This window comes from Castor canadensis, chromosome 12, assembly GCF_047511655.1.
Source record: "Castor canadensis chromosome 12, mCasCan1.hap1v2, whole genome shotgun sequence".
Taxonomy (NCBI): Eukaryota; Metazoa; Chordata; class Mammalia; order Rodentia; family Castoridae; genus Castor; species Castor canadensis.
This window is the reverse complement of record NC_133397.1, coordinates 110,611,988-110,633,097: the sequence shown is the minus strand read 5'-3', so window position 1 is coordinate 110,633,097 and position 21,110 is coordinate 110,611,988. Positions and strand designations below refer to the sequence as shown.

The window sequence follows — 21,110 nt, the reverse complement described above, 5'->3', positions numbered from 1 at the left end:
TTTAAAGGCAGTAAGAGAAAATAAGGTCATTATCAGTAGTAGAATCAATCTTGAAAAAGAAAATGAAAACCATTCCGTGAGGCTAAAGGAAAGAAAGGAGCGTGGGTATAAATGCAGGTAAGATTAGAGTTCACGTGTTAAATATACTGAGCTTACTAACTGCATTAAGCAGTTACCAATTTTAAGCATCTTCTATTAATTTGCTCATTAATCATCCTAATGATCCCGGGAGGTGACACCGTTTTTGTCCCTACCTTGCAGCAGAGGCAAGTGAGAGCACCAGAAATCTGAAGGTGCTTGCGCCTGTTCACAAGGGCGCAGAAGAAGCTGCAGAAGGCCGCTCTTTTGGCTGGGTTTGTCTTGTTCTAACCCCAGAGAGGCCTGACCCGCTAACGGCCTGGACGGGTTCGTCTCCCTGCCAGGCGCCCCCAGCCCCGAACTCCCCCGCCCTGAGCCCCACCTTCTGCTTCCCGCTTCCGCCCCGCCGTGCAATGCCGGCCGCGGCCGCTAGGGGCGCCTGGGTCCCGCGGCGGCGATGGCGGCGAGCAGCGCACGGAGAGGGCGCGGGCTCCGGGACGAGCTGCAGCGCCACCGCTCCCCGGGGGCGGCCGGGTCAGCCCTGCAGCCGCCGCCGCTCCAGCCCGAGCTGCCGGGAGAGGCGGCGGTGGTGACCCCGCTCCCGGCCGCCGCCGCGCGCGGTTCGCGTCCCGGTCACGGTGCTGGGGGGATCGGGGCTCAGCGGATCTGAGGCTTGTGCGCTGGCTGTCACGATGATGAAGTTCAAGTTCAAGGTGGACGTCGAGTTGGAGCAGCTCCCCATGCCCTTCCTCCATGGGGTCCTCTTCTGCAAGATGCGGCTGCTGGACGGCGGCAGCTTCACCGCCGAGTCCTCCACATTTGTATGTTTGTATTCTCAAAGTAATATTTAAAATGTATAAATATCGTCACTGTTTATTATATTGTTACTAATGAGGTTCTCTGAATTTTTCAAAATCTTGCTGGTGATGAGTACCACTGTGTTTGACATAGTCAAGAACTAATGGAGTGACCTTCTGCGACTAACTAGTTCACAAGAAGTACTGATAAGACTTGTAACATTTTATAATCGAGGTACATGCTGGTGATATTATACAATTACAGAGTTTCCTGTTATGCAGTATTGTGGGATTTTAGTGTCCTTTAATGGAAGTATTTCACAATTTCAAGGATGAATATTTCTCTTTACATAAAGAGCAATATCATGGCTTGTTCCCGCTATCTTGCTATAACTTATGCAAATATGTCTTGAGCAGCTGATTTGGCCCACACTTTTTAGGAACATGCCTATCTCATGAGAGTTTATGAATTATATTTAGTTTTCTTCTAGAGTAATGAAAGCTGTTACGTGGTAAACAGCCCGAAGAAACTCTAGTATGAGAGGTAGGGACTTTTAAAATTTTTCCATCACAAAGCAGCCCTGGAGAAAAAGAATTGAAGACAGAAGTATGTCTTCAGAAGAAATTTCTAGAGCAGTTAAGAGAAAACAGGACCAACAACACAAGTGCTTTCACTTTAAGAAAAACACACATATGGCATCTTTAATAACTGGGAAGAATGGAGAATTTATGGGGAGATATAGATAAACTTGGAGATTTGATGTGGGAAGTAAAGGAAATTATCCAAAAGTTTCTATTTACTCTACATTACAGGAATAATGGCAATGAAGTCAGAATGAGAAAGGGACATTGAAACATTAAAGAGTTGAAAAAATGGGTCAGGTGTTGGTGGCTTACTTCTGTAATCCTAGTTGCTTAGGATGCAGAGGTCATGAGGATTGAGATTTAAAGTCAGCTCAAGCAAATAGCTCAGGAGACTCTACCTCAAAACAAAACAAAATAAAACAACTCAATATGAAACACTGCTGGTGGAATGCTCAAGTGGTAGAGCACGTACCTAGCAAGTGTAAAACCCTGAGTTGAAATTCCAGTATCCTGAAAAAAAAATGGGACTGAGTGTGAAACTATCTTTTGAATTAGTAAAGACAAAACAAATCAAGAGTACTAAGAAATAAGGAAAGATTGACATTTTAGGGAATGCAAGATACCTGCTTGAATTTTCCTTTAGAAATACAAAGTAAGACCAAATGACATTCTTGCATTTTTCTCCAGCTTCTTGGAACCTCCAGAAAAGATGGGTACCAGCAGGGTTGCAAGTATAGCAAAGGGAGACAAAAAGGTTTAGCAGTGTGAACACAGAGGTAATTGTAACAATAGCTTTCCTAAATGATTTATAAATTTTGAGCAAATAGTCACCTAATGTGAAAATGTTTATTTGGCAAATAAATTTAAATAGCTTGTTTGACGTAAGTTGTTAGTGATAGATATGGTGGTCAAGTTCTATATCTCAAAAGTGATCTAAAAGGAAGGGTAAATGACTTTCTTTACCTTTATTATCTGGTTTCATGGTTACCTAGCTGAAGCAATGGATCCATCATTCTCTGTCCTGTTATTAGCATTCAAAAAACAAGATGGAATATTTCTTCATAAAATATAACCCTTAGTTGACAATTACTTTGAGACTTGGCAAAAAAAAATTCTTTCTTACCTTGAGTATCCTAAAATAGTCACAGTCACCTCATTTATTTAGATATACATCCTGAAACAACCACTTTTTTTTTTGTTTTGGTACTGGGGTTTGAACAAAGGGCCTACACCTGCGTCACTTTACCAACCCATTTTTGTGATGGAGTTTTTCAAGGTAGGGTCTCATGATCTATTTGCCAGGGTCAGCTTCAAATCGTGATCCCCTGATCTCTGCTTCCTGAGATAGAATTACAGGTGTGAGCCATACAACCACTGTTACTATAAATTCACTGTTTCTCAAAGGAGCTTTCTGAACATAATATAAGCAACTTAACTTTCAGGATTCCAGACACATTTAACATGTTTTTATTCCTGGGTGACACAATTATGAAGTTTTTGAAATCTTGACAGTTTTGAATCTTGACAGTCATCCACATTTAATCTTTTTCTTCCTGAAATAATAGTGTATTTTCCTTTTGGACTTTCCTGAAATCAAAGATGTCAAGATCAATATTGTCAAATACATAACTTCATTCTCTGAGGCCAAATAATTTGTCTATTTGGGAAATATGCAAGCCAATATTATATTCATTAATTTCTCAAAGAAAGAAAATGAAGCTTTCTAAAATCAAATTCTTTCATAATATTTACCACAGCTGTCTCTTTGTGGTATTGATGTCTCCTGGCTTGCACTTCTCTGCCAGTTTTACATTCACTCACAAACAAATCAATGAGTTTCTGTCTAAGAAGTCCTCAAAATGCCCACAAAGCAGGCAATTTCTTTTGTAAATTTTATTTGTCATCATAAAAAAATTGACCTGACTTCAAACTCCGTTACAAAGCAATAGCAATAAAACAGCATGGCACTGGCACAAAAACAGACATGAAGACCAGTGGAACAGAATAGAGGACCCAGATATGAAGCCACACAACTATACCCACCTTATTTTTGACAAAGGGGCCAAAAATATACGACAAAGAAAAACCAGCCTCTTTAACAAATGCTGGTGGGAGAAGTGGTTATCCATCTGCAAGAAACTAAAACTAGATCCATGTCTATCACTCTGTACTAGTATCAACTCAAAATGGATCAAGGACCTTAATATCAGACCCAAAACTCTGAAGTTAGTAGAGGAAGGAACAGAAAACACTCTGGAACTAATAGGTATAGGCAAGGACTTCCTCAGTAGAACCCCAGCAGCTAAGAAACTTAGACAAAGGATGGACAAATGGGACTTCATAAAATTAAAAAGCTTCTGCACAACAAAAGAAATGTTCTGTAAACTGAAGAGACCACCCACAGAGTGGGAAAAAATATTTGCCAATTATACATCAGACAAAGGACTGGTAACAAGAATATACAGGGAACTTAAGAAACTAAACTCTCCCAAAATCAATGACCCAATAAAGAAATAGGCAACTGAACTAAGCAGAACTTTCTCAAAAGAGGAAATTCAAGTGGCCAAAAAATATATGAAAAAATGCTCACCATCTCTAGCCGTAAAGCAAATGCAAATCAAAACCACACTAAGATTCCACCTCATCCCTGTTAGAATCGCCATCATCAAAAACACCACCACCAACAGGTGTTGGTGAAGATGTGAGGAAAAAGGAACCCTGGTCCACTGCTGGTGGGAATGCAAGCTGGTGCAACCACTTTGGAAAAAAATGTGAAGGCTTCTTAAAAATCTAAACATAGACCTGCCATATGATCCAACAATCCCACTCCTGGTGATATACCCAAAGGAATGCAACTCAGGTTACTCCAGAGGCACCTGCACACCCATGTATATTGCAGCACTATTCACAATAGCCAAGTTATGGAAACAACCAAGATGCCCCACTACTAATGAATGGATCAAGAAAATGTGGTATTTATACACAATGGAATTTTACTCAGCCATGAAGAAGAATGAAATCTTATCATTTGCAGGTAAATGGATGGAACTGGAGAACATCATTCTGAGCGAGGTAGCCAGACTCAGAAGACCAAAAATCGTATGTTCTCCCTCATATGTGGACTTTAGATCTAGGGCAAATATAGCAATGCTGTAGGACTTGGATTACATGACAAGGGGAGAACATATACGGGAGGTACGGGGTTAAATAGAAAACACAAAACATGAAAGCATTTGATGTGCCCACTCCAGAGGAATTGATACAGAAACCTTAAAGCCACAGAGGTCAACATGAGAAGAGGATCAGGAACCAGTGTAAAGATCAGTTAGAGATAAATCAACCTGGGTTATAACACATTTGTACATGATAACAATGCTGGGAATCTCTCTAGCAAAAACACTATGTCTCTCTTATTCTCTTATTATTGCTTATTTCTACTCTTCAACAGAACTGAACAGAAGTGCAGAACAGGTTCTGCCTGAAAGGGAGGGGGGAGGGGAGAAAGGATGGGGGGTGGAGGCAGGAGGGAGAAATGCCCCAAACAATGTATATACATGTGAGTAAACGAATAATAAAAAATAATTAAAATAAAAAATTGAAATTATTTCTAGAGAATGAACAGGAAGTAGCCCTTCTTGAAAGTGTTGAATAGTTTTATAAACACAGCAAGTAGTCTGAATGTGAAAACAATTAGAATCCAATTGACTTGTGGTTTTCTAGGTAGCTTTCATAGAAGTTTACTCCATTTTTGCACTCTCCAGTTCCATCCACTTACCTGCAAATCACAAAATTTCATTTTTCTATATGGCTGAATAAAATTCCATTGTACATAAATACCACATTTTTTTCATCCATCAGTTGCAGGGCATCTTGACTGCTTCCATTGACTAGCTATTGTGAATATTGCTGCAATACATGCATGTGCAAGTGTCTTTACTGTAACCTGAGTTTATGAGCTCCCCATCCTAATAAGAGGTTAGTCCAATGGTGCTCTTTAAAAACCAAAGCAAACAAAAAGGAAAGAGGAAAAAATCCACCTCAATTCAGTTTTTATTGCATTGGAAAAAAATTTTAATGTAATTTTACTAAGGTATAACTATTTAATTTGATTTTTTGAGAGATTTTAAAGACATACAAATTCAAGACTGCATTATTGTTGTATATATTAGTTAAAATGAATATACTATAAATAATCTTTTCACTTTTTATATCCTTGTAATAGCCTGTTTATATTTTCTGTTTTTTAAAATCTCAGTCCATTTAAGTATTTTCATGCAATTTCATCCACTATTCAGAGAAGCATATTTGATATTTTATAACATGGAATTGATTTAAGTTACTAAACTTGAACTTTCATTTACTTACTAAACACAAGGTCAAAATTGTATTGTGTCCTCTTAGTTTACGACAGATTCCATCAGCTTTTCTAGATGATGATTGATCTCCATCCTCTACCTACTATGTAGATTGTCAGATATGTAGTTTTATTAGGATTGATGTGTCAACCATGAGATGTTGTCAGCCACAATCCTGGAAATTAAAAATAGTTTACATTTTTCCAGAGTTCTAACATTTGCTCAGGCAAATCTTCTAAAATATATGCTCCTTTATAAACTTTTCTGCAATGACCATTTATTTTAGTTCAAGGCCAACTACCTCAAATTAAGATAAATATTTATTTTGTATTATATTTGTCAAATGAATATATCTGTGGTTAGATATAAAAAGACTTCACTTAGAATATAAGGTGTTTTATATCACTGTGAGTAACTCATTCTATGTGACAACATTTCCATGGTGAGAACAATTACTCCCATAGGCTAGGATATATGGTTTTACCACTTTCTCCTATTAGAAGTGATTTAAAACTTTCTAGAAATCATTGTTTGTGTTTGGTGGAATCTTTCCTCATTCTTATGTATTCAGTCTTAAATTGCATCACTTTACTTCTAAGGTAGTTACTTAAAATATACAAGATTATCACATGTAAATAGAAATGTTAGATGTTGTGAATTCAAAAAAATTAAAATTGATAAGTGTAGCACAATTTCTGCTTATGATCTCATAATTTTAAAATATTTTCCTAATGCTTCTTAAATTCTCTCTGGCAAGCATTGACCTTCAAAATGTTTGTCCTGTGTTACAAACAGCTTCAAATAAGGGTGTTTTTCTAGCCAAAATTCTATACCCACAGCACTAAGTTCAAACCCCAGTCCCACCAAAAAATGAAAAAAAAGTGCATATAGCCTAAATTCTGAAGCTCACTGTCATTAATGTCTAATTCCTTTCTTTGCTGTCCCTTTTCCTTTGCTTTTATTTGTAATAACTGCAGTCAGTGTGGTGTTCACATTCTTCCTTAATCCCCAAGTGAGCATCATGCTAAGATATGTTACTAATGGTGTTTTTGTTTTTGTTTCAGATTCCCCATTTTTAATTTTTTTCTTTCTATTGTTATTTGCTCACTTTACTTAGCACAAATAAAAAGAACGCCCCACTGAATTATGTCATTTGTGTCTAGGTATTAAGAACCTGTTTCATGGTGTTAAGATCTAGAAGACTGAAAAATGTAGGGCAACTTCAAAGAAGGCAAGGCTCTCTCTCTCTCTCTCTCTTTCTCCCTCCCCCTCCATACCCTGTTCAAAAAGCAGTGATTGAACTGCCAGAGTTGACTATGCCTTTATTCTCTGAAATACTCACATCTGATTTGAGGAATTTGGAATGAAATGCTCATGATACAGTCTTTGCCTGTTACAATTACTCCAGACTCTTGCTTTGTTACTTTTCACCACCTTCCTTCATCTTTACTCATTCACTTGCATTCTTGAGTTGACAGTTCTTCCCCCAGAGGTATCTTGAAGCTCTGTACCTCTTGGTATGACATTTAGTTTTGCCACAACCAGAAGCCCTTATTCTTTCAGCTAAGGAATTACCTCTTCTATTATGATATGTTATATTTGTACCTTAATTTACACTTTCCATATTTTACCTCTAATTCTAGTATTGCTTTTAATATAACAATCATAATTAATTTGTTAGTCAAGTATTTATACTGTCGAAGGTAGAAACTGTATTTTATTAAGCAATTTACCAGAAATTAACAGATATTTTTATAAATAGGATGCCCAATAAATATTACTCAGTCATCAGCAACTGATTGACTAAATGTGTATAGGTGGTAGTTTCCAAAGGTATGTGGCCTGGAGGAAAAGAGTATTGCTTTTACAAGCAACCATCCTTCCTTCCCAAATGGAGTATTGCAAAGATAGTATCCTAAATGCTCCCAAGTTATGAAAATATGAATATATGAAAAATGAATATTTGAAAAGGTGCCACATATTAGGAAATAGGCTTTGTTAAAGTGGAATATGTAACCTTCTTAATAAACATTTATATTAAGAAAAACAAAAACTCCAAGAATACAAATCTTTGTGTTGGCTCTGTGTACCCGTTTTGAATATTTCACTGAGTCTGCTAGATTTTTCACCTCAACATTCCAGAGTCGATCTGCTTACATGATGCATTTATGTTCAGGAGCGTGAAAACTCATTTCAGGTAGCTCTGGGCCATCAAAGACCTCCTTAGTACTAAGTCAACCCTCCTCAGTTATCGGTCACAGAGGTGGAGGAACACTGAAATATGTGGATCCTCTCCAGGTTAAGAACAACTGTATTTTGAATACTCAGAAGATTTTCTAAGAAAAAAAAGGAAATGTCAGATTTCAGGATATTTCTTTCACAAAAAAATTATGGCAAATGTTCCCTGACAGAAAACACAGAAATAATTGGTTTATAAACAGCTCTACCTAATTTTCTCTCTGTACAGCAAACTCCTGGTGCTTTGCCACAACTTAGCCAACTGTCATATGAACATGGAGAATACATCATCTGGGAGAAGAAATCATAACGTAGCCTTAAAGGAATTACGTGGTTGTACAGGTATTTAGCTGTGAAACCTTTCTGTTTTGCTCTATTTTTCATACTGGATTCACTAAGGTTTGAATTTATATTGTCAATGCATCTCTAAAGTCAAAGGTATAATAATTTTCATAAAGTTATTTCTTCAAAAAGTTACACCAAGGAACTCAAAGATCATGACTCCAAATCACCTCTTAATTACTGATTTTGGTACCTCAGCATAATTTAATTAAAATAAAAAGTTTCTTGTGTAAATGCAGTAATATTATTGGACATGGGTCACACGCTAAGGGGAGAACACATACAGGAGGAATAGGGAAAGGAAGGAACCCAAAACTTGAAAGCATTTGATGTGCCCACTGCAGAGGAGCTAAAACAGTAATCTTAAATTGACAGAGGTCAATAGGGAAGGTGACCCAGAAGTAGTGAAGAGGTCTGGCAGAGATGAACCAATTCAGGTTGCAATACACATGTGCATGGGAGCAATGCTAGGAATCTGTCTGTATATCTATCCTTATCTCAACTAGCAAAAATGCTATGTCTTTCTTATTATTGCTTATGTCTTCTCTTCCCCAAAACTGGAAGAGAGGACAGAAAAGGCTCCGCCTGGAAGAGAGGGAGGAGGGGAGGGGGCCAAGGGCTGGTGGGGGGTGGGGAGGGAGAAATGACCCAAACAATGTATGCACATATGAATAAATAAACCAAAACAAGTTTCTTGTGTATTATAACGTGAATTAAGAATTAACCCTGTAACATAAAGAATGAATGGAAACTATATTGTTCAATTAATTCAAAAGTCTGCATTCCTGTGTGAAAATCAAAGAGCCCAACCAACACTTTAGCCACAATGACAGATATTATATTTTGGTATCAATGCTGGGAAGCTAAGTAAGTCAATTTATTGTGTAAAATGAAAATGGAATAATCAAGTTGAGTAATGAGGCAATAGTTCATCTTGGGCTGTTCTGTAAGCAGCACACTGCTCCTACTCTTTCCTCTTGCCAGCTGTCCAATTTATTTCCTTATATTAAAAAATGTGACTCAATGTGAAAATGATCCACGTTAGACAGAAAAATGCAATGTGGGTGCTCAACACATTTTTTTCTTAATAGTGTGACGCAGTGACCTTTTTTAGTAGATAGTTTTGAATATTTTAGCTTTGCGTAGTAAGATTATCAATACTGACATGATTTTCCAAACTTATTCAGAAGCATAAAGAAGGCAAATGCCTAAATCCTTGTTTTCAGGCATTTTGGAGAAACGCCACAAATGTACAAGATATTAAGCATATCCAATTGTTTTTGCTTCTTAAACACAAGTGTGACTGGATTGTGAGAGATATTTCATGTTTTTCAGCAATTAGTCAAAGTTTTTTGTAACATTTATATAATTATAATCTGAAAGAATAATTTGCATCTGCAAAACCCATTGCTTAAAGTTTCTACCCCTTCACTGTTGACAGTAATCCTGTTGCCTTGTCTTACTTTTTGTGTCACCATTTGCATAGGTTAAGGAGAAACATGTCCCTGTTTTACCTCCAATAAAGAAACTATTACCTTGTTATAAATTTTGACCAAGGAAAAAAGATAAAATGTGCAAAGATTTCTTTCTAAAATCCCTGTCCTGCATTCCCTGCAGTGGCTTCCAGACTGAAAGCTAATGGATCTCTCCCAGTTCCATCACCCAGCGTCCTCGCACTGGGGTCCAGGGCTCACTAGGTAGCTGAAGATTTCCACCTTCACTCAGAGCACCTGGACTGTGGGTGAACTCTCTGTCCTATTTGTGATTTGGGCATCTAGTAGGTGATAAAGAGCAAATTAAGTACAGTATCAAGTCCTATATCAGCATGTTCCAAATGTCTAATTTTTCTTCTGTTACACAAATTAAAATATAGTCCACTTCAGAGAAACTGAAGTAGCCTTGTTTTGAGGAGTCTTTAAGATACTTTATTCCCACTTATTTCCTCCCTGGTTGTCCTCAATTCTTTCCCCCCAAAGTCTCCAACAGTTTTCCTGAGGTCCAGCAAAGACTATGGAGAGCAAAAACCTGTGAGCAGAAGCCTTTTCTTAAGCTAAGCCTCATCTTTTGTAGCATTTTCCTACTTTTATTCTTGTGTGTTTTTCAGGAGGGATCACACAATTCAATTTGGAAGATTATCCTTTATTTTTCAGTCTTAAATAAAAATATTTTCTACAAGGTTTTCCTTGTCCCCTGTGAAAGTTTATAGTAACTTAGTGAATCTATATTATGATGGACATAATTTTCAAGTTAATAGACATTATTTTTGGTGTAGGATTAAGAAAAATAAGCAGAAATGACAGCATTTCTTAAAAACTGTCCTCCCACCCCACCCCCACCATTTTCCTGTATTATTGACAGTGTACAATAGAGTAGTATATTTTTTTAAACTGGTTGGTAATATTGATATGTTATTATTATCTAAAATCCATGGTTTAGTGTTTAATTTTTGCTGTACGGTCATGTGGTTTCTGCCAAATACATGGCGTCACGCGTCTACCACTACAGTATCCTCTGCATTGGTTTCCCTCCCCTGAACATAATCTGAGCTCCATCTCCTCATCCTTGGTCCTTTCCAGTGACAATCACTGAAATTTATAGCTTCCATAGTTTTGCTGTGTCCAGAATGTCATGTCATGTAGCTGAAACATTTTTTGTGGATGTTCTCAATCCAGAGCATGGAGTATTCTTCCATGACTGTTCAGAACTTGATCACTTATTTGTTTTCTTTGTTGAATAAGATAATATTTTACAGATGTATCATGGTTGATTTATCCATTTGCCTACTGGTTGCTTCCAGTTTTTGCCAGTTCGGAATATAACTGATCTGAACCTTCATATGCAGACTTTCTGTGGACATACGTTTTTAACTAACTTCACAAATATCTAGTAGTGTGACTGCTGTATCATTCAGTAAGATTGTGCTTAGCTTTTTAAGCAAATCTGCTCAAGATGAACTGAAGACTCAGCGGAAGACCCAAAATACAAAAGTAGTGTAAGACACCACAGGGGAAATGCTCCAGAACATAGGATAGGAAAAGATCTTTTTGGATATAACCCAAAAAACTCAGGAAACAGAAGAAAAAAGTAGCCAAATGGCATTGTTTAAAACACTAAAAAGTTACTGTGCACAGTAAAGAAAATAATACCTAGAGTGAAGACATGCCTACAAAATGGGTGAAAGTATTTACAAACTGTGCATCTGACAATGGATTGATACACCGAATGCATAATGAGTTCCAAAAACTCAATAGCAAAATAACAAAATCATAACAAAAACTACAAAAGAAAAGGAACAAGAAAAAGAACATTAAAAAAAACAACAAAGAATAGAGAAGAACAAAAAGAAGCCTGATTAATAAATTGGCAGCTAGCTAAACATCCATTTCTCAGATGAAGACACATAAATGGCTGGCAGGCATATAAAAATAAAAATGCTCACCATCGTTAGTTGTCAGGGAAATGCAAATCAAAATCACAATGAGATATCACTTCACTCCATTAGCAAAAAGTCATTAACTTCCAGACATGGCGACTGAAGCCTGTAAGCCAGTAATTCCAGAGACTCTTGGAAGGTGAAGATAAGGAGGAGCACAGTCTGAGCCCAGACCAGGCCAAACACTAACTAGTCTTCATCTTAACCAACAAGCTAGTATAGTAGTCACACATGTAATCCCAGTTACTGGTAGGGATAAGAGGATCAAGGTCTGAGGTTGGCCTCAGGCCAAAAGGTGAGACCCTTTCCAAAAAATAACTAAATAAAAAAAAAAGGCAAAAGATAACAAGTGGTAGCAAGGATGTGGAGAAAAAGGATCCCTTGTACACTGCTGGTGGGAATGAAAATTAGTACAAACATTATGGAAAACTGTATGGGGGTTCCTTAAAAATAAAAAGTAGAACTAACCTGACCCAGCAATCTTTGGCATAAACTAGGTCTTCTTCCTCTTAGAACCAATGACGAAACTTGAGAGAAGTTTGGTTATTGCAGAGAAGTTACTTCATTGACCAGAGAATAAGGAGACACTGCCTGAAATAAGCCTCACAGCAGATAGGCTTTCCACCTTTTAGGAGGAGGTGCAGTAAAAGGACAGGTTTTTACGAGTAAAAGGATCATTCATGACTTTTTACTGGTGACTGCCTTGGGTCCATCCCACAGATGAGGGACTTCCTTCTTTGAAACCTTATGTGGGCCAGTTTTAGTCTGGGTCAGGAGTGGACCAGCACAAGATAGCACTGGCAGTGGGAACTGCACAAGGGTCCTGAATACAATGAGGTGACAATGAGTGGGGATGAAACAGTAGGTCAACATGGACCCAGTCAGAGCTCTTAGAAGGCACTGGTCAAGTCCTTGCATCTCAGAATAAAGCACTGGACAGAACACAGATTGCAGAGCAGTAGCAAAGTTTTATAAAAAGGGAAAGGAAAGGAGAAGCACTGGAAAAGATAGAGCAGTGGGCTCTGGCCAGCACAGAAGCCTGAATCTTTCTTCAAAGAAAAATCTGGGCAGTCTTTGAAAGAGGAGTAAGGCTGATTGACAGGTTTGATTGACAAGGTCTTGTCCTCCAACATGGGGTATTGTGGGCATGCACTTATGCTGATTCCCAGGTTCTTAATTGAATGTATGAGATGCATCCAATACTCACAGAGGGCTGTACCTGGGAGGTCACATTGAGGACAGATTTTCCTTTACCCAGGATGCACTGTTTCCAGTCTGAACAGCAGAGAGACTCCCCTTTTGGGAAAATTTACTACTGCCACCCTGACCATAAAATGACCATTGGAGGAGAGGTCCACAGATGGTTCTGGGTGTGGAAAGGAGGAGTTTAGTATGGAATGACATTTTGCTGGGAAAGGCTGAGTCCCATGGACGCTTTTTTCTTTCCCTGTTGCTAGCCTGTCTCCACCATGGTGTTCTTTAAGGCTGAAACCAGTTTCACCATGTTTCATCCTAGATCTGGTTTCACACTGTAGCAAATATCTGGTTGTATTCAGGAATGGCCAAATAGGTCCCTTTTCTCAGGGTTTGAGAAGGTGTCTGCCTGGTTCCTGTGTATATCAAAAGGAAATGTCATCGCTGTGTGGAGGACACAACTTAATAGGCTCTTTTGTACATTTATAATTAAGAGTTTTTGTTTGTTCGCTTTGATTTTTGTTGTGGTTTTTGCCATAGGGTCTTACTAAGTATCCTAGGCTGGCCTGGAACTTGTGATGCAACCCTGACTCGCCTTGAACTGAGAATTCTCCTGCCTCAGTCTCCTGAGTGCTGGGATTACAAGCATGTGTCAACATGCCAAACAGATTGTTTTCTTATTGATAAATCTTAAGAATTCTTTGTGTGATTTTATAGATGTGCTTAGGAGATATTTTCTTCCAGTTTGCAGCTTGTCTTTTAATTCACTTAGTATTCTCAGAGCATAAGGTTTAAATTTACTGATGTTCACGTACAAATTTCTTCTGCAGAATATATTTTAGGTGTTCTACCTAAAAAGTCATTACTAAACCAAGTCATTACATTGTCTCTTGGTTTCATTTCCAAGATTTTTATAGTTTTGTGTTCTACATTTTGTCCTATTATCCACTTTGAATTTATTTTGTGAAAAATTATACAACTTTCAGTATTGTTTATTTCTGCTTCTCCTCTGACATGCTTGAGAGGAGAACATGGACTGTTTCCTATTTTTAACTTTATCCTTAAAATCAATATCTATGTTTAGAGCGAAAAAAAGAATAAATGAATTCAAGAAAGATTACACATACATGAGTCAATTTTGTAATTAACTATTGATGCCTAATGACTCACTTGTGTCATTTGGTTTCCACATTTTTTCTATTTGAAGTGACTTGTCAAATTGATCACAGTTTCATATTTATTGTGTTATGAGAAAGATATTATGAAGGAAAATATTTAAGATACTATAATAATTTCATTCCAAGGGCTCTAATTTATGCTTCCCATTCTTTTCCCTTAAAATAATGAGGAGGGGATGTCATACAATTGAAAATAGTAATAATTTAACAACCCAGATGTTTTAACTAATAATACCTACAATGTAAGAATTGCTATAAGCCTTCATCTCTAACATTTATAAGATTTACATTTTAAATAAATGTAAAATCTTTACAGACTATATTACAATTATCTAGAAATTGTTGACAAATATTATATACTTTAAAATAAAAATTGAGATTTATGCCAAATTATAAACATACATTATGGTCAAACTAATTCAGCCACAATCATCCAGATATACTTATGTGTAGATATAAAAAATTATGTCACATATTTCAAGGACATATTTATCAGCAGTTTTGCTAACCAACATGAACTCAATCTTTTAATTAAAAATATAGAATTATGTTGTTAAAACAAAATGGCCTCTGTTTTGATAATATCATAAAACTGGCTTCAGGCAGCCATCTTAGAATGTTTAGCATGTTAGAATTTAAAATGCCTCAGAATGAGGCAACAGAGACTACTGAGAAGGATAATTCAATAGCATATGGAGGCTAACGGATGTGGAGAAGATTTTGATCAGAATTGACTTGCATTAAAATCTAGGTAGAATAAATCCTAGGTGAGCAGCATGAGTTTTTGATATGTAAAAGCTGTACGGTAATGGAAAAAAAATTTAAAGCACAGGATGAATTAAGATACTCCAAAAGACATGCATTTTAATATGAACTCAAAATTCTACAGTTAATTAATTTATACATTAGATATGTGTTTAGAGGAAAAACGTTTGATTTTAGGCTTTATTTTAAATTGCCACACATACTGTATTAATGGTAAAGTGAGATTTTATTTCAAAAGAAAAAAATCACTTAAGATATGCGTTAAAAAAGTAGCTTTTCCTCTGGAATTAGTTTTATGCAGTAGAACTTTTAAGACAAAGAAATGCAATAATGTAAGTGGCACACACCTGGAATTCAATTCCAGTGCTAGGGACACTGAGGCAGGAGGGTAGAGCCCAAGTCCACCCTTGACTACATTGTGAGACCCTGTTTCAAAAAAATTAAAATGCAATCTGGTAAATTAGCATGTCTGAGCACAATATTTTTTCTTTTTGTTTTAAATTACATTTGTCTTGATTCATTTCATAAAAACGCACAAAAACTGCATCTTAGCAGAATATGATGTGATGTTACACATGCAGTCATTGTGTGACCAGATTAAACATATCTGTCCTCTTAAACTTTTGTCACTACTTATGGCAAAAATACTCAGTACTATTTCTTTCTTTTAGAATGCACAGTACCAGATTGATCTCTGTCTATTAGAGTATCTCTTTTAGGAAATAGCAGCCAGAATGTCTTATTGAGAACTTAGTAGCCACTGAGCCACTTTGCCCATCCCTGTCTCCTTCCTATTCTTCTCAGCCTTTGGTGACTGCCATTCCACTCAGTTTCTAGATCAAGTTTATGCAAAGAAAGTTTTAAGATATTCAGGAATCTTTTTTATTTGAGAGCTTGTTTGGAGGTTCTAGCAGGGGAGCGCAGCTACTCGTATACCCTTGACCGAAGAACGGTCCTCCTCTATCGGGGATGGTCGTCCTCTTCGACCGAGCGCGCAGCTTCGGGAGGGACGCACATGGAGCGGTGAGGGAGGAAGGGGACACCCGCCTAGCCAGCCAGATCAGCCGAATCAACCCTGGCGATCAATGGGGTGACAGATGTCGCAGCCAGATCGCCCTCACATCCTCTTTTTTATTTGAAATCAGGGTGTAAGAGTCCATATACGTGAGTACTACATGTTTTCATTTGTGTGTGTGTGTGTGTGTGTGTGTGTGTGTGAGTGGTAATTAATAAGATTTTAATAGAAGAAAATAAATATTAACAGAATTTTATCAAAATATATAATATTCAGGAAAATAATAATGAATATTTAGTTGTTATGGTGTCAGTAATTTGCTGATTTCACTGATTCATTCAAGCAAAGAATAAAGTACAACTTATTGAACTTTGGCATTACTGGGCTTTGAACTCAGGAACACACACTTGCTAGGCAGGCTCTCTACCACTTGAGCCATGCACCAGCATATTTATTTATCTTTTCAAAGGGAACTCCTCTGTCGTTTAGGGGACAGGAATAGGAAATCTAATATTTTCTGATTTATATATTGTTTGGATGTTCCTACGTAGAGATGTGTTTCATATGATGTGTTTTATACTGAAAAGCTGTTCAAAATGCATTAATGGTTATTTTGAAAATAAATACATCATAATGACAATATTAAATACTTATTATTTGGCAGGATAATTCCAACTCTTGGCATCCTTTACAGGTATGAAATGATGCTCACTTATAGTTTGTGAAAAATGAGTAAGTATAAGAGCCTATTGACACTGACACGAGAAAATACAGGATGGTATTTGTTTTGGAACAGCCTTTAACTGTTTATGTGTTAAGTTTATACACACTAGTCTGGAGAGAGATGGTATCATTGAAAATGATAACGTGGAAACAAAATATCCTGGAAAACAAGATAATAATATAACCTGGAAATAACATGAAAATTGTCACTATGATTTCTTTTTTTATAATATACAATTGCAGAGACACACACATTTGCATATATGTTTAAATACATAAATGAATACTAGAAGCACTACAAATGAATGTGTAGACATCAAACTCATGTCAAGTTTATTTATGGGTAGCAAGTGTGTACTTTGGAAACATTCGCATTGTTTTAACTTTAAATTTTTCCTTTTTCAGTGATAAGGATTAATTTTTAAATTAGATTGTTGATTACTAGAAAGTCAATATATACATGCTTGAAAGAAGGAGTCTATTAGAAATAAAAGGAATCACAAAAAATTTTTACCTCCCCATCATCTATGTTTTGCCATAACAATTGCAGTCATCAGATAATTACTTTTGAGGGATCAAATTCTTAATCGGGAAAGCTCTATGATAAATATAGCCAAAGTCTCTCAGATATTTGTAGCACTCCATCCTAATTATTTCTTTTGAATTGTAACATATTTAAAATGCTTACAAATAAAAATTCAAATATCTAAAAGCAGTAAACAATTTTCAATGTTTTTGTAGAACATTCTTAAACTGTCACTCCCATTCTGTACCGGTGCATGCACACACATAGCTGTTGGTTATAACACTGATGTGTTTTCACTATTTGACATCAGCTAACACCTCTAAGTTGGTGGGTTGATGTCCATAAGCTGTGCTTTTCCTATTCTGTACTGGGAAGCTCAGTTAAACACATGGCCTTATTGACTCCCTATGAATTCTTTACTGGGCCATCTTTCAATTTTCATCTTCAAAGGGGAATTTTATTACCAATTCATCAATTTCTTCCAGCTTTACTCAAACAACTTATACAACTACTTCAAATGCAAAGCCTAAAATATAAGCATGGACATTGCAATCCTTTTTTACCTTAACGGATGTCAGTTTTCAATAATCTATATTAACTTGACTACTTGTAATGAATTTACATTTTATTTATACAGGTTTGCTTGGAACAATCCACTTCAGTCATAATAGAGCATGTTGTGTATTATAAATGAAAGAAAATATGTGCAATGGAATAAGGTCTGAGCCATGGTGGCCAGTGTAGGTACTGTGTTGTTGAAACATGGCTAGTTCAAATTGAGAGGTAAATAACACATATTACTTTGGAAGAAAAAGTTTGTATTATATATCAGCTAATGAAATTTATGTCGGTTTCATATTGATACAGTGTTACGTTGGATAAACAGGTTTAATAAAATGTTTTAAAATAAATTTAAATTGTTTCTATATTTTTGTTGTAGCTACTATAAAATTGAAATTGCACATAAGACTGCATTATATTACTAGTTTGACATTTTTCATATGGGAATGACATTTTCGTTGCCTATGGACCATTCTTATAAATCCTGAATGCTAGAAGATTTAAGATTATTCTAGACCAACAGGTCAAGGCAGCAGTTAATAAATCTTTCCCTTAATGTTCCATCCTCAATATGATTCACCTCACTGCTCTCTGTCTAGTTCTTGTCTTGCTGCTATAAACTGTCTCCTACATTTTCAATATTTTCTGTCTGCTTCTGGTTTCTAATTGTCATAGCATTTTAAACTTTATTGTTATTTTATTGCATAAAGAAAACCACAAGCTCTGTTTCTAGTTTAACATCTGACCAAACTGCTGATCTTTAAAAACTTTTTTTATTTTCAAGAAAAGAAGCATCTTATTGACACAGCAATTTCTTCTAACCAGGAAGACATTGAGTTTCTGGCTTTCTGTACATTGAGATTTCATAAGTAATGTAGGAATCTTATTTGATTTCTCAGCTATTGATACGGTATTATAGTTTTCATATTTTTACATATAGCTTAGCAAATTCAAATATAGTACATCTGAAAATACTGTATTACATTATTTGGTAAAATATCATTTCTAGAATCTTTGTTCACTCTCTTTCTGTGTCACAAATTAATTACGTCATAGCTGAAAATAACATGCATGCATCACATCCTAATTTCCAAGGTAGCTTACTTGGGTTCTTCTGGCTCAGATTGTCTCATAACATACAGTCAGCTGTCAGTCAGAGCTGCAGTCTCATTTGTAGGCTAGGATGAGGGAGGATTTAATTAGAAGATTATTTGCATTATTACTGTCCAAATTCTGTTCCAGATGCTGGACTCAAGGACTCAGTTCTAATCCTATCTGTTATCAGAGGCTTCCCTCCGTCCCATGACATATAGCTTCTCCACAGGGCAACTTGAAACATGACAGTCAGCTTACTGAAAAGCAACCAAGAAAGAACTCCAAGACAAAAAATTGTTATGTTTTTATAAGTTAATATTGAACGATAATTCATTACCTCTGGTTTATTCTAAATTACTGGAAAATTAAGATGGCTATATGTCACTTTTTGTTTGAAATAAATAAATTTCATTGTCCTTGTTTTAAATTGGCATATTGTTAGACTTGCTAAAACCTCCAAGTCACTTATCCCCAAACATTGTCACACTAACTTTCTTCTGATTACCTGATGTCTTAGTTCATTTGTGCCGCTACAAAAGAATACCTGAGACTGGGTAATTATAAAGAATATAAATTTAATATATCAGAGTTCTAGAAGCTAGAAGTCCAAGCACAAAGTCCTAGCAGGCCCAGTCTCTGCTCCCACATCCTCCAGAGGGACGAATGCTTTGTCTGCACATGGCAGGAGGAGTAATAAGTGTCCCTAGTCCACACAGACCTGACTTATCAATGCCATTGCACTGGCGATTAAGTTCCCAACATGAATGGCTTGGAAACATTCAACCCCTAGCCCTTGACAGTGCCTGCTTCTTCTTACTTTCTTGTATCTCCACCCATTATTCTCTGTATCAAGAATATTTATGCACCATTTTTAGATGGCTGGTTCCTTCCGAGCATGCAGTTGATATATTTAAAATTACCTCCTCAGTGATGTCTTCCGTGTTGTCTCATCTGGTATAGATAAGTCACTATGTACTGTGTTAATATTTTTAATTTTCTGTGCTGTACTTAACTACCATGAGGTAGCTTTAGTATCTCTTTTTTTTGTATGAGTTAGTCTAATGGTATATTTACAGACTTTTCAAGGTAGTAAGAATCTATTCAATGAAGTATGTATTCCTACAGCCAAGAAAGGTGATCATTACTTACACTAATTATTAATAAAACATAGTAAACACTCTCAGAATGCTGAGTAAAAAACAAACATATGAAACTCAGCAAGGTGAGATGACAGGTTAGTAAGCATAAGGACAGAGAAGCACTGTCGGTTGAATCAAATAAAGCAGTCATCATTTTATTTCAGTTTCTGTGACAGCAATGGCAGAATGGCTTCGGTCACAGCAGGGAATGTTTTGGTCTCAGCAGCATCGGGGTTTAGAGAATTCTGCGTGCTTCCTTCTCTGTGGCATCACTACTGTTCCCACAGTGAAAGTGGCAGCATATCCAGAGTATTAAAGACAAATGTGTGCCATGAGTTTGAGCCAAGATATAGATGTAGTCCTTCCTTTATTCTATTCTGTCACCTCCACTTACTCTTTTGCAACACCTGCTTCCCAACACTCAGGTAACCAAAGCCCTGCAAAAGAGACAAACATGCAAACAATGGAATTTCCAGCAAAATTTTAGACAATAAATATGTTTAAAAACTGTGACTACTGATAGAATAGAAATTTTATATAAATGTTTTTTCTGAGGTGAAAGTCACCATTTCTGGCTTGAAAGCCATGTCATGAAATAATTTCAAAGTGGTATATACTTGTTTGGAGTACTGCTACCAAATACCAAATAGACATGGTTTGGGTAGACAATTAAACCACATACTGTTTTTAATGCATTCACTTATTTGTTAAAACTTTCTTTTTCATAAGTTTTTATAATTATTATTACATACTGAAACTGATTTGTAGAATTAAATTATCCCTTTGTCACTTTTTATCAAAAATGGTAAGAGAAAGAGAGTGCATGAGTGATGGTGAGTAGAAATAGAAATAGATACAGAGAGAGAGAGTTTTCATACCCCATAACACTCTTGCATATTAACCAGAGATTTATTTTTACAGATAATAAAAGGTAGGATAGACTAGTGCACGTGGTGTAAGTTAAAGCCAATTTATTTAAAAAACTTCTGTGTTTATAGTATGCACTCAGTTCACTGGATATTTATTAGTTTTATAGAAAATTGCTAATTTATTCCAATCTTTTTAATTGAAATTCCAATTTTAGTG

The 21,110-nt window shown here is 36.4% G+C and overlaps 1 long non-coding RNA gene across 6 annotated transcripts in view; it reads right to left on the bottom strand.

Annotated features, from left to right (window-relative positions):
• Positions 1–681: 681 nt before the first annotated feature.
• LOC109702711 (uncharacterized) overlaps positions 682–21,110 on the bottom strand; it is a 67,597-nt gene continuing 47,168 nt past the window's right edge. For 4 of the 6 annotated variants that reach the window (XR_012439931.1, XR_012439930.1, XR_012439928.1 and 1 more), the window contains 2 exons: positions 7,973–20,461; positions 689–5,990 (listed from right to left, as the gene is read on the bottom strand). This is a non-coding gene — a long non-coding RNA (uncharacterized lncRNA). Of the gene's footprint in view, positions 5,991–7,944; positions 20,462–21,110 lie in introns of all 6 variants that reach the window. The other 2 variants (XR_012439932.1, XR_012439929.1) reach the window with 2 other exon arrangements.